This window comes from Ranitomeya imitator, chromosome 7 (assembly GCF_032444005.1).
Source record: "Ranitomeya imitator isolate aRanImi1 chromosome 7, aRanImi1.pri, whole genome shotgun sequence".
NCBI lineage: Eukaryota > Metazoa > Chordata > Amphibia > Anura > Dendrobatidae > Ranitomeya > Ranitomeya imitator.
Genome location: NC_091288.1, coordinates 141,530,251 through 141,541,212, shown reverse-complemented (window position 1 = coordinate 141,541,212; position 10,962 = coordinate 141,530,251).

Below are 10,962 nucleotides of genomic sequence, written 5' to 3'. Positions count from 1 at the left end.
ACACAAGTACAGAGAAAAAAAAAGTGGCTTAAGGGCACACTACCCCCAAAGATACAACTGCAGAGTAGAAAAATGTGTTTTTTGCACACAGTACTCGCACAGATACAAGAGCAGAGTAAAAAAAAAAGTGTCTGATAGCCACACTACCCCCACAGACACGGGTGCTGAGTAGAAAAATGTGTTTATATGCACAGTGCTCCCACATACACAGGTGCACAGTAAAAAACTTTACAGTTTGGGTTCAATCATCCCATGAAGGATTAATTGTGGCAAGTCTGGAGGAGGGATATAACTGACCCTCATCTTCATCTGTGGCGGCAGGGTTCTTCTTTGTGAAGAAAAAAGATGGTGGTCTATGTCCCTTCTTAGATTTCTGGGAATTAAATCAGATTACCATCCGAGATCCATGCCCTCTTCCTCTGATTTCAGATCTGTTCAACCAGGTTTTGGGAGCTAAGGTGTTTCCCAAGTTGGATTTAAGGGGGACCTAAAACCTGGTAGAATCAGAGGAGAGGATGAAAGGAAAACGGCTTTCAATACTCCTGAGGCTCATTTCAAGAGTCTGTTTATGCCTTTCTTGTCTGACCAATGCACCTGTGGTATTCCAACATTTCATTAATTATATTTTTTATCATTTGGTGGGCAGGATTGTGGTGCTCTATCTGAACGATATTTTGGTTTACTCACCTGATTTTGAGACACATCATGTTAAACAGGTGCTGCGAATATTAAGGGATGAAAAACTATTTGCCAAACTAGAAAAATGTGTTTTCACTGCAAATGAGGAGCAGTTTTTGTGGTATCTTTTGTCATTTTCGGGTTTTTGGATGGATAATTAGAAGGTTCCATGCTGTCCTTGATTGGGACTATCCCGAGAACCTGAAGACTCAACAACGTTTTTTGTCCTTTACTAGTGTGAGTGAGCACTAAAATGCTCAGGTGCTCGATGCTCGGGTTGAGCAAATTGGAATACTCGGGTACTCGACCCGAGCAACGAGCCCAATGTAAGTCTGTGGGAAAGCCGAGTATTTTTACAGCGATCCCCCGACGGTCCTTTTAAGGTTTAAAAACATCTGAAAATGATGAAAACACTGCTCAAATGATACAGGAACATCATGGGGATCACCTCCAGAAGAATTTCAGATTCCTAGGTCACAGCTGTAGGCAATGTAGTCAGAGTTTCACACCATTTTTACAGGTGCGCCCAAAAACATACAAAAAAAACCAAACAAATGGATTTTGCTGGGAAATATGTTAGGCCGGGGTCACACTCAGCATAGGGAAATACGGTCTGTATTTTACATGCGTAATATGCAGAAATATTCCCAAAATAGTGATCTGTATGTCATCCGTAGGCAGGGTGTGTCAGCGTATTTTGCGCATGTAAACCTCCGTATGCAATCCATATGGCATCCGTACAGTGAGATTTTCTTGCTGGCTTGCAAAACGGACATACAATGGATCCATGGGCTCAAATATTCATGAAAACATATATATAGTCTATATATATATATGTCAGTGAGACATATATATATATATATATTTATATTTAATACAGCGCTAGATAGCTTAAAAGCCGGTAATTCAGAACTAGAGCGTGAGAAAATATTCAGAAAAATTCCCACGCTCGAGTTCATCTGAGGTTATACCAGCAGGGGGCACAGCACCGCAAGTCTAGGTAGCTACGTTCCCCTTCTTCCCATTCATTCCCCAGTTTTTACAGGCAGGGGCGGCTGCATTAGCAGGCTCCTGCTTGTAAAATGATTTAACCCCTTCAGATGGATTTACAGCGTGGGACAAGACTGAATGATGGAAGGTATGGGATAGTGTTGATTTTTTATTTTAACTTTGTTTCAGGTGACAAGGGTCTTCAATTGGATTGAGAATATAATAAACTATTACAACACCCTGTGTCTTGATTTCAATAAAATACTTTTTTCCTAATGTGTGTGTGTTTTATTAACCATTTACTACTATTGGATTAATAATGGATAGGTGTTATTGACTCCTCTCCATTATTAACCTGGCTTAATGTCACCTTACAATAGCAAGGTGACATTAACCATTTATTACCCCATATCCCACCGCTACAGGGGAGTGGGAAGAGAGAGGCTAAGTGCCAGAATAGGCGCATCTTCCAGATGTGCCTTTTCTGGGGTGGCTGGGGGCAGATGTTTTTAGCCAGGGGGTCCTATAACCATGGTCCCTCTCTAGGTTATTAATATCTGCCCTCAGTCACTGGCTTTCCCACTCTGGCGGAGAAATATGCGCGGGAGCCCACACCAATTTTTTCCGTGATTTAACCCTTTATTTTAACAGCTAGAGCTCCAAAATTTTGCACACAGACACTTGGAACATTATTAGTGAGGAATATGTACAAAAATAAGTGATATGAAATGGTTTACTGTATGTAAACCATGTCTCATATCCTGTAGGGTTTGAGAAGGAGATAGCAAAAGTCGGCAATAGAATTACCGGCTTTTCTGCTATCTAGCGCTGTATGAAATATAAATATATATATATATATATATATGTCTCACTGTGGACACTGTGGAATGTGGACCTTTCTCAAGCAGTTATAAAGTGCAAATGCATACATATATATAGTGAATTGAACAAGCAAAGAAATGTATAACAATCAGTGAATAATATGAAATATGAAGCTAGTACAAGATTCACAGAAGAAAGATCAATCAAAAAAAGTGCAGCGAAAGTGCAATAGCAAGTACAAAGGACACATATAGTGTCTATTACAGTATAATACCAAATGACAAACAATTGCCAATAAAAATCAGCTGTGAATCATAAAATACTGGAGGCATGACTCACCCCACGTGTCTTAGGAAAAAGAAAAAAAAGCAGTATTCATGGTTCCTAGGAAAGCATTGCACATGTCAGGAATTTGTCATGCCATATAGTACATCACATCCTGTTCAGGGACAGATGGGAACTGTAGTTCACAGCACATCACCATCTTTAACCACTACAGTGCTGCTGATCGCAGTACAAGTGTGTGCGTCAAAGTAGGTGTCTGTCAGGAATATAATCTCTCGTATTGCACCCACTAGCACACAAGAACTAACTTATTTTGTATATACTGAAGCCACTTGGGAAAAATCATTCTTGTAGAAGACTGCATGTAAAGGGACTCAGTTAAAAGAGACCACTTTTGTGCTCAAGAAACAGGGGGCTATGGGACTAACCCAGTGGCGCTGGGAGCACCCCCCATTAGCTGGGAAAAGGTCCCCCTGGGCACCAATGGAAGGTGGGATAACCCCCCTGTGGAGAGGGAACTCAACCAACTACCAAGAAAAGGGTATGATCATCCCAAATAGAGCCGCTGTGAGCAAATGATGATACATCAAGAGAGGTGCTATCAAGTATTTTATTCATAATGCAACATTTAGGAGAATACCAAATAATAACCATGGCAAAAAATTGACAAAAAAAGGAAAACTGAAATGGCATGTGAAAAATCCAAAAATACAAGAAGGGTGAGTCATGCGTCCAGGTAATCGTAGTATTCATCCAATTTCTCTGGAAGAAAGAATAAAATATAATTAAAATTTGTGTGATGATATGTGACCATTCACACCATGAAGGATTTCAGAGAGTGACTACGGTAAGAATCAAAGAGGGAAAAACCAGTTACAGTGTTATACCAAGCTTATAATCTACGTTCAAGCCAAATGGTTTTAATGTGTTGAGCTTTTTGATCCATTTCAGTTCTTTTATTTTAAGTAATTTCTCCCTATCCCCACCCCTTCTGAGTGGTGAGACCTGATCAATGATAATAAACTTGAGGTCCCTCTCCCTGTGTTTGTTTTCAATAAAATGCTTAGGGACCGGAAGATCCAACCTACCTTCCTGATGGTATATCTGTGTTGGTTTAATCGTGTTGCACTACCAGAAAGTTAAAGGTGAGAATATCGGAGCATGTGAGGGATGTAGGCAGTACTAATGCTGGGAATCGCAATATATCAGCAGTTGCAAGACATTTTGTTACACACCATGCAGGAAATATGCCCAGTATGAGGATTCAGGGCATCGAACAGGTTAAAATGTTTCAGCGGGGAGGGGATGTTAACCCCTTAATCCCATATGACGTACTATCCCGTCCAGGTGACCTGGAACTTAATTCCCAGTGACGGGATAGTACGTCATATGCCATCGGCCGCGCTCACGGGGGGAGCGCGGCCGATCGCGGCCGGGTGTCAGCTGACTATCGCAGCTGACATCCGGCACTATGTGCCAGGAGCGGTCACGGACCGCTCCCGGCACATTAATCCCTGGCACACCGCGATCAAACATGATTGCGATGTGCCGGCGGTACAGGGAAGCATCGCGCAGGGAGGGGGCTCCCTGCGTGCTTCCCTGAGACGATCGGTACACGGTGATGTACTCACCGTGTACCGAGTGTCTTCTCCCTGCAGTCCCCGGATCCAAAATGGTGGCGGGGCTGCATCCGGGTCCTGCAGGGAGTACTTCCGGGTCGCCTGCAGGTGCTGGTAAGCCTGCAGCGATGTCAGTGAGATCGCCGATCTTACAGAGTGCTGTGCAAACTGTAAGATCAGCGATCTGTGATGTCCCCCCCTGGGACAAAGTAAAAAAGTAAAAAAAAAAATTTCCACATGTGTAAAAAAAAAATAAAAAATTACTAAATAAATAAATAAAAAAAAAATATTATTCCCATAAATACATTTCTTTATCTAAAAAAAAAACAAACTATAAATGTACACATATTTAGTATCGCCGCGTCCGTAACGACCCGACCTATAAAACTGTCCCACTAGTTAACCCCTTCAGTGAACACCGTAATAAATAAAAAAAAAACGAGCCAAAAAAACGCTTTATTATCATCCCGCCGAACAAAAAGTGGAATAACACGCAATCAAAAAGACGGATATAAATAACCATGATACCGCTGAAAACGTCATCTTGTCCCACAAAAAACGAGCCATGAAAAAGCATAATAAGCAAAAAAATAAAAAAGTTATAGTCCTGAGAATAAAGTGATGCCAAAATAATTATTTTTTCTATAAAATAGCTTTTATCGTATAAAAGCGCCAAAACATAAAAAAATGATATAAAGGAGGTATCGCTGTAATCGTACTGACCCGACGAATAAAACTGCTTCATCCACTTTACCAAACGCGGAACAGTATAAACGCCTCCCCCAAAAGAAATTCATGAACAGCTGGTTTTTGGTCATTCTGCCTCACAAAAATCGGAATAAAAAGTGATCAAAAACTGTCACGTGTCCAAAAATGTTACCAATAAAAACGTCAACTCGTCCCGCAAAAAACAAGACCTCACATGACTCTGTGGACCAAAATATGGAAAAATTATAGGTCTCAAAATCTGGAGACGCAAAAACCTTTTTGCTATAAAAAAAGCGTATTTTAGTGTGTGACGGCTGCCAATCATAAAAATCCGATATAAAAAACACTATAAAAGTAAATCAAACCCCCCTTCATCGCCCCCTTAGGTAGGGAAAAATAATAAAATTAAAAAAATGTATTTATTTCCATTTTCCCATCAGGACTAGTGCTAGGGTTAGGGCTAGGGTTAGGGTTGGGGCTAGGGTTAGGGCTAGGGTTAGGGCTAGGGTTGGGGCTAGGGTTGGGGCTAGGGTTGGGGTTAGGGTTAGGGCTAGGGCTAGGGTTAGGGCTAGGGTTAGGCTTAAGGCTAGGGTTAGGGTTGGGGTTAGGGTTGGAGCTAAAGTTAGGGTTAGGGTTGCGGCTAAAGTTAGGGTTAGGGTTGGGGCAAAAGTTAAGGTTAGGGTTTGGATTATATTTACGGTTGGGATTAGAATTAGGGGTGTGTCAGGGTTAGGGGTGTGGTTAGGGTTACTGTTGGGATTAGGGTTAGGGGTGTGTTAGGGTTAGGGTTTCAGGTAGAATTGGGGAGTTTCCACTGTTCAGGCACATCAGGGGCTCTCCAAACGCGACATGGCGTCCGATCTCAATTCCAGCCAATTCTGCATTGAAAAAGTAAAACAGTGCTCCTTCCCTTCCGAGCTCTCCGGTGCGCCCAAACAGGGGTTTACCCCAACATATGGTGTATCAGCGTACTCAGGACAAATTGGACAACAACTTTTGGGGTCCAAGTTCTCTTGTTATCCTTGGGAAAATAAAAATGTGGGGGGCTAAAAATCATTTTTGTGGGAAAAATAAGATTTTTTTTATTTTTGCGGCTCTGCGTTGTAAACTGCAGTGAAACACTTGGGGGTTCAAAGTTCTCACAACACATCTAGATAGGTTCCTTGGGAGGTCTAGTTTCCAATATGGGGTCACTTGTGGGGGGTTTGTACTGTTTGGGTACATCAGGGGCTCTGCAAATGCAACGTGATGCCTGCAGACAAATCCATCTAAGTCTGTATTCCAAATGGCGCTCCTTCCCTTCCGAGCTCTGCCATGCGCCAAAACAGTGCTTCCCCCCCACATATGGGGTATCAGCGTACACAGGACAAATTGGACAACAACTTTTGGGGTCCAATTTATCCTGTTACCCTTGTGAAAATACATAACTGGGGGCTAAAAAAATCATTTTTGTGAAAAAAAAAGAATTTTTATTTTCACGGCTCTGCGTTATAAACTGTAGTGAAACACTTGGGGGTTCAAAGTTCTCACAACACATCTAGATAAGTTCCTTGGGGGGTCTAGTTTCCAATATGGGGTCACTTGTGGGGGGTTTCTACTGTTTGGGTACATCAGGGGCTCTGCAAATGCAACGTGACGCCTGCAGACCTATCCATCTAAGTCTGTATTCCAAATGGCGCTCCTTCCCTTCCGAGCTCTGCCATGCGCCCAAACAGTGCTTCCCCCCCACATATGGGGTATCAGCTGTTGTGAGTTCTGTTTTTGGGCTCCCTCTGGTGGTTACTGATGGTACTGGGTGACTTGTGTTCTCTGCGGTCTCTGGTGTCCACCTGTTCCATCAGGTTATGGGAGTTTCCTATTTAACCTGGCTTTTTTGTCATTTCCTCGCCGGCTAGCAATGTAATCAGCGTGTATTTTTACCTCTGCTCCCTGCGTCTGTTATCTTCAGGACAAGCTAAGTTTTGATTTTCCTGTTCCACGTTTTGCTTAATTTTTGTCTTAGTCCAGCTTGCAGATATGTGATTCCTTGCTGCTGGTTGCTCTAGTGGGCTGAAATTACTCCTCATGTTCCATGAGTTGGCACATGAGTTCAAGTAATTTCAGGATGGTTTTTTGAAGGGTTTTTCGCTGACCGCGCAGTTCACTTTTGTATCCTCTGCTATCTAGCTTTAGCGGGCCTCATTTTTGCTGATTCTATTTTCATAACTACGTATGTGCTTTCCTCTCATTTCACCGTTATTACATGTGGGGGGCTGCTATTTCTGTGGGGTGTTTCTCTGGAGGCAAGTGAGGTCTGTGTTTCTTCTTATAGGGGAAGTTAATCCTTCGGCTGGCGCGAGACGTCTAGGAATCATCGTAGGCACGTTCCCCGGCTACTGCTAGTTGTGTGTTTAGGTTCAGGATCGCAGTCAGCTCAGGTTCCATCACCCTAGAGCTTGTTTTGTTTTTGTGCTTGTCCTTTTGTGATCCCCTGCCATTGGGATCATGACAGTATAGCCGGCCAAAAAAAGTTGGTCATCGTTTTGGCTGAAGTAGGAGGAAAAGTAGTCTGAGGAAGTTTTTTTTTTTTTTTTTTCCCCTCCTCAGTGTTTGCTGCCTAGCCTTAATTGCAGCTTGACTGCTTCTTTCCTCCTCTTAATCCTTGAATGGCTCTGACCTCAGCTGTTTATCATGGACGTCCAGAGTTTGGCTTCCAGCCTGAATAATCTTGCTGCTAAGGTTCAAAATATGCAAGATTTTGTTGTACATACGCCTATGTCTGAACCTAGAATTCCTGTCCCAGAGTTTTTTTCTGGAGATAGATCTAGTTTTCTGAATTTTAGGAACAATTGCAAGTTGTTTCTTTCCTTGAAATCTCGCTCCTCTGGAGACCCTGCTCAGCAGGTCAAGATTGTTATATCTTTCCTGCGGGGTGACCCTCAGAATTGGGCATTTGCATTGGCACCAGGGGATCCTGCGTTGCTCAATGTGGATGCGTTTTTTCTGGCATTGGGTTTGCTCTATGAGGAACCTAACCTAGAGATTCAGGCTGAAAAAGCTTTATTGGCTCTCTCTCAGGGGCAAGATGAAGCAGAAATATATTGTCAGAAATTTCGGAAATGGTCGGTGCTTACTCAGTGGAATGAGTCCATGACTATGGCTATTCAGATTGATCGGCGTTTACGGGAGCGCAAACCTGTGCACCATTTGGCGGTGTCTTCTGAACAGGCACCTGAGATAATGCAATGTGATAGAATTCAGTCCAGAAGTGAACGGCAAAATTATAGGCGGAAAAATGGATTGTGTTTTTATTGTGGTGATTCAGCTCATGTTATATCAGCATGCTCTAAACGCACAAAAAAGGTTGATAAGTCTGTTGCCATTGGTACTTTACAGTCTAAGTTCATTCTGTCTGTGACGCTGATTTGTTCATTATCATCCATTTCCGTCGATGCCTATGTGGATTCAGGCGCTGCCCTGAGTCTTATGGATTGGTCATTTGCCAATCGCTGTGGGTTTAGTCTGGAACCTCTGGAAGTTCCTATTCCTTTGAAAGGAATTGACTCTACACCTTTGGCTATGAATAAACCTCAGTACTGGACACAAGTGACCATGCGTATGACTCCCGTTCATCAGGAGGTGATTCGCTTCCTGGTACTGTATAATTTACATGATGTCTTAGTGCTTGGTCTGCCATGGTTACAAACTCATAACCCAGTCCTGGACTGGAAAACAATGTCTGTGTTAAGCTGGGGATGTCAGGGGGTTCATGATGATGCATCTCCGATTTCTATCGCTTCATCTACTCCTTCTGAGGTTCCGGTATTTTTGTCTGATTATCGGGAGGTTTTTGAGGAGCCTAAGCTCAGTTCGCTTCCTCCTCACAGGGATTGCGATTGTGCTATAGATTTGATTCCTGGCAGTAAATTCCCTAAAGGTCGTTTCTTCAATCTGTCAGTGCCAGAGCATACTGCTATGCGGAATTATGTTAAGGAGTCCTTGGAAAAGGGACATATCCGTCCATCTTCGTCCCCTTTGGGAGCAGGTTTTTTTTTTGTGGCCAAAAAAGATGGTTCCTTGAGGCCTTGCATAGATTATCGTCTTTTGAATAAGATTACAGTCAAATATCAGTATCTTTTGCCATTGTTGACTTATTTGTTCGCTCGCATTAAGGGGGCTAAATGGTTCACTAAGATTGATCTTCGGGGTGCGTATAATCTTGTGCGGATAAGGCAGGGTGATGAGTGGAAAACCGCATTTAATACGCCTGAGGGCCATTTCGAGTATTTGGTGATGCCTTTTGGACTTTCTAATGCTCCTTCTGTCTTCCAGTCTTTTATGCACGATATTTTCCGTGAATATCTGGATAAATTTATTATCGTGCATTTGGATGATGTTTTGGTTTTTTCTGATGACTGGGAGTCTCATGTTCAGCAGGTCAGGAAGGTGTTTCAGGTCCTGCGGGCCAATTCTTTGTTTGTAAAGGTTTCTAAACGTCTCTTTGGAGTCCAGAAGATTTCTTTTTTGGGGTATATTTTTTCCCCTTCTACTATTGAGATGGATCCTGTCAAGGTTCAGGCTATTTGTGACTGGACGCAGCCTACATCTCTTAAGAGTCTACAGAAGTTCTTGGGCTTTGCTAATTTTTATCGTCGCTTCATAACTAATTTTTTTAGTGTTGTTAAGCCTTTGACGGATTTGACTAAAAAGGGTGCTGATGTTACTGATTGGTCTCCTGCGGCTGTGGAGGCCTTTCAGGAACTTAAGCGCCGGTTTTCTTCTGCTCCTGTGTTGCGTCAGCCAGATACGTCGCTTCCTTTTCAGGTTGAGGTTGATGCTTCCGAGATCGGAGCGGGGGCGGTTTTGTCACAGAGAAGCTCCGATGGCTCAGTGATGAAGCCATGTGCGTTCTATTCTAGAAAATTTTCGCCCGCTGAACGGAATTATGATGTTGGTAATCGGGAGCTTTTGGCCATGAAGTGGGCATTTGAGGAGTGGCGTCATTGGCTTGAGGGTGCTAGACATCGTGTGGTGGTCTTGACTGATCACAAAAATCTGATGTACCTTGAGTCTGCCAAGCGTCTGAATCCTAGACAGGCTCGTTGGTCACTGTTTTTCTCCCGTTTCAATTTTGTGGTTTCATACCTGCCAGGTTCAAAGAATGTGAAGGCGGATGCTCTTTCTAGGAGTTTTGTGCCTGACTCCCCTGGAAATTCTGAGCCCACTGGTATCCTTAGGGATGGGGTGATTTTGTTGGCTGTCTCCCCAGACTTGCGACGTGCTTTGCAGGAGTTTCAGGCGGATAAACCTGATCGTTGTCCGCCGGAAAGACTGTTTGTTCCGGATAATTGGACCAGTAGAGTCATCTCCGAGGTCTATTCTTCTGTGTTGGCAGGTCATCCTGGAATATTTGGTACTAGAGACTTGGTGGCCAGGTCTTTTTGGTGGCCTTCCTTGTCGAGGGATGTGCGTTCTTTCGTGCAGTCTTGTGGAGTTTGCGCTCGGGCTAAACCTTGCTGTTCTCGGGCCAGTGGATTGTTGTTACCTTTGCCTATCCCGAAGAGGCCTTGGACGCACATTTCCATGGACTTTATTTCGGATCTCCCTGTCTCTCAAAAAATGTCTGTCATATGGGTTGTGTGTGACCGCTTTTCTAAGATGGTTCATCTGGTACTCTTGCCTAAGTTACCTTCCTCCTCTGAGTTGGTCCCTCTGTTTTTTCAAAGCGTGGTCCGTTTGCATGGCATTCCGGAGAACATCGTTTCTGACAGGGGATCCCAGTTTGTGTCTAGATTTTGGCGGACGTTCTGTGCTAAGATGGGCATTGATTTGTCCTTTTCGTCTGCATTCCATCCCCAGACAAATGACCAGACGGAACGAA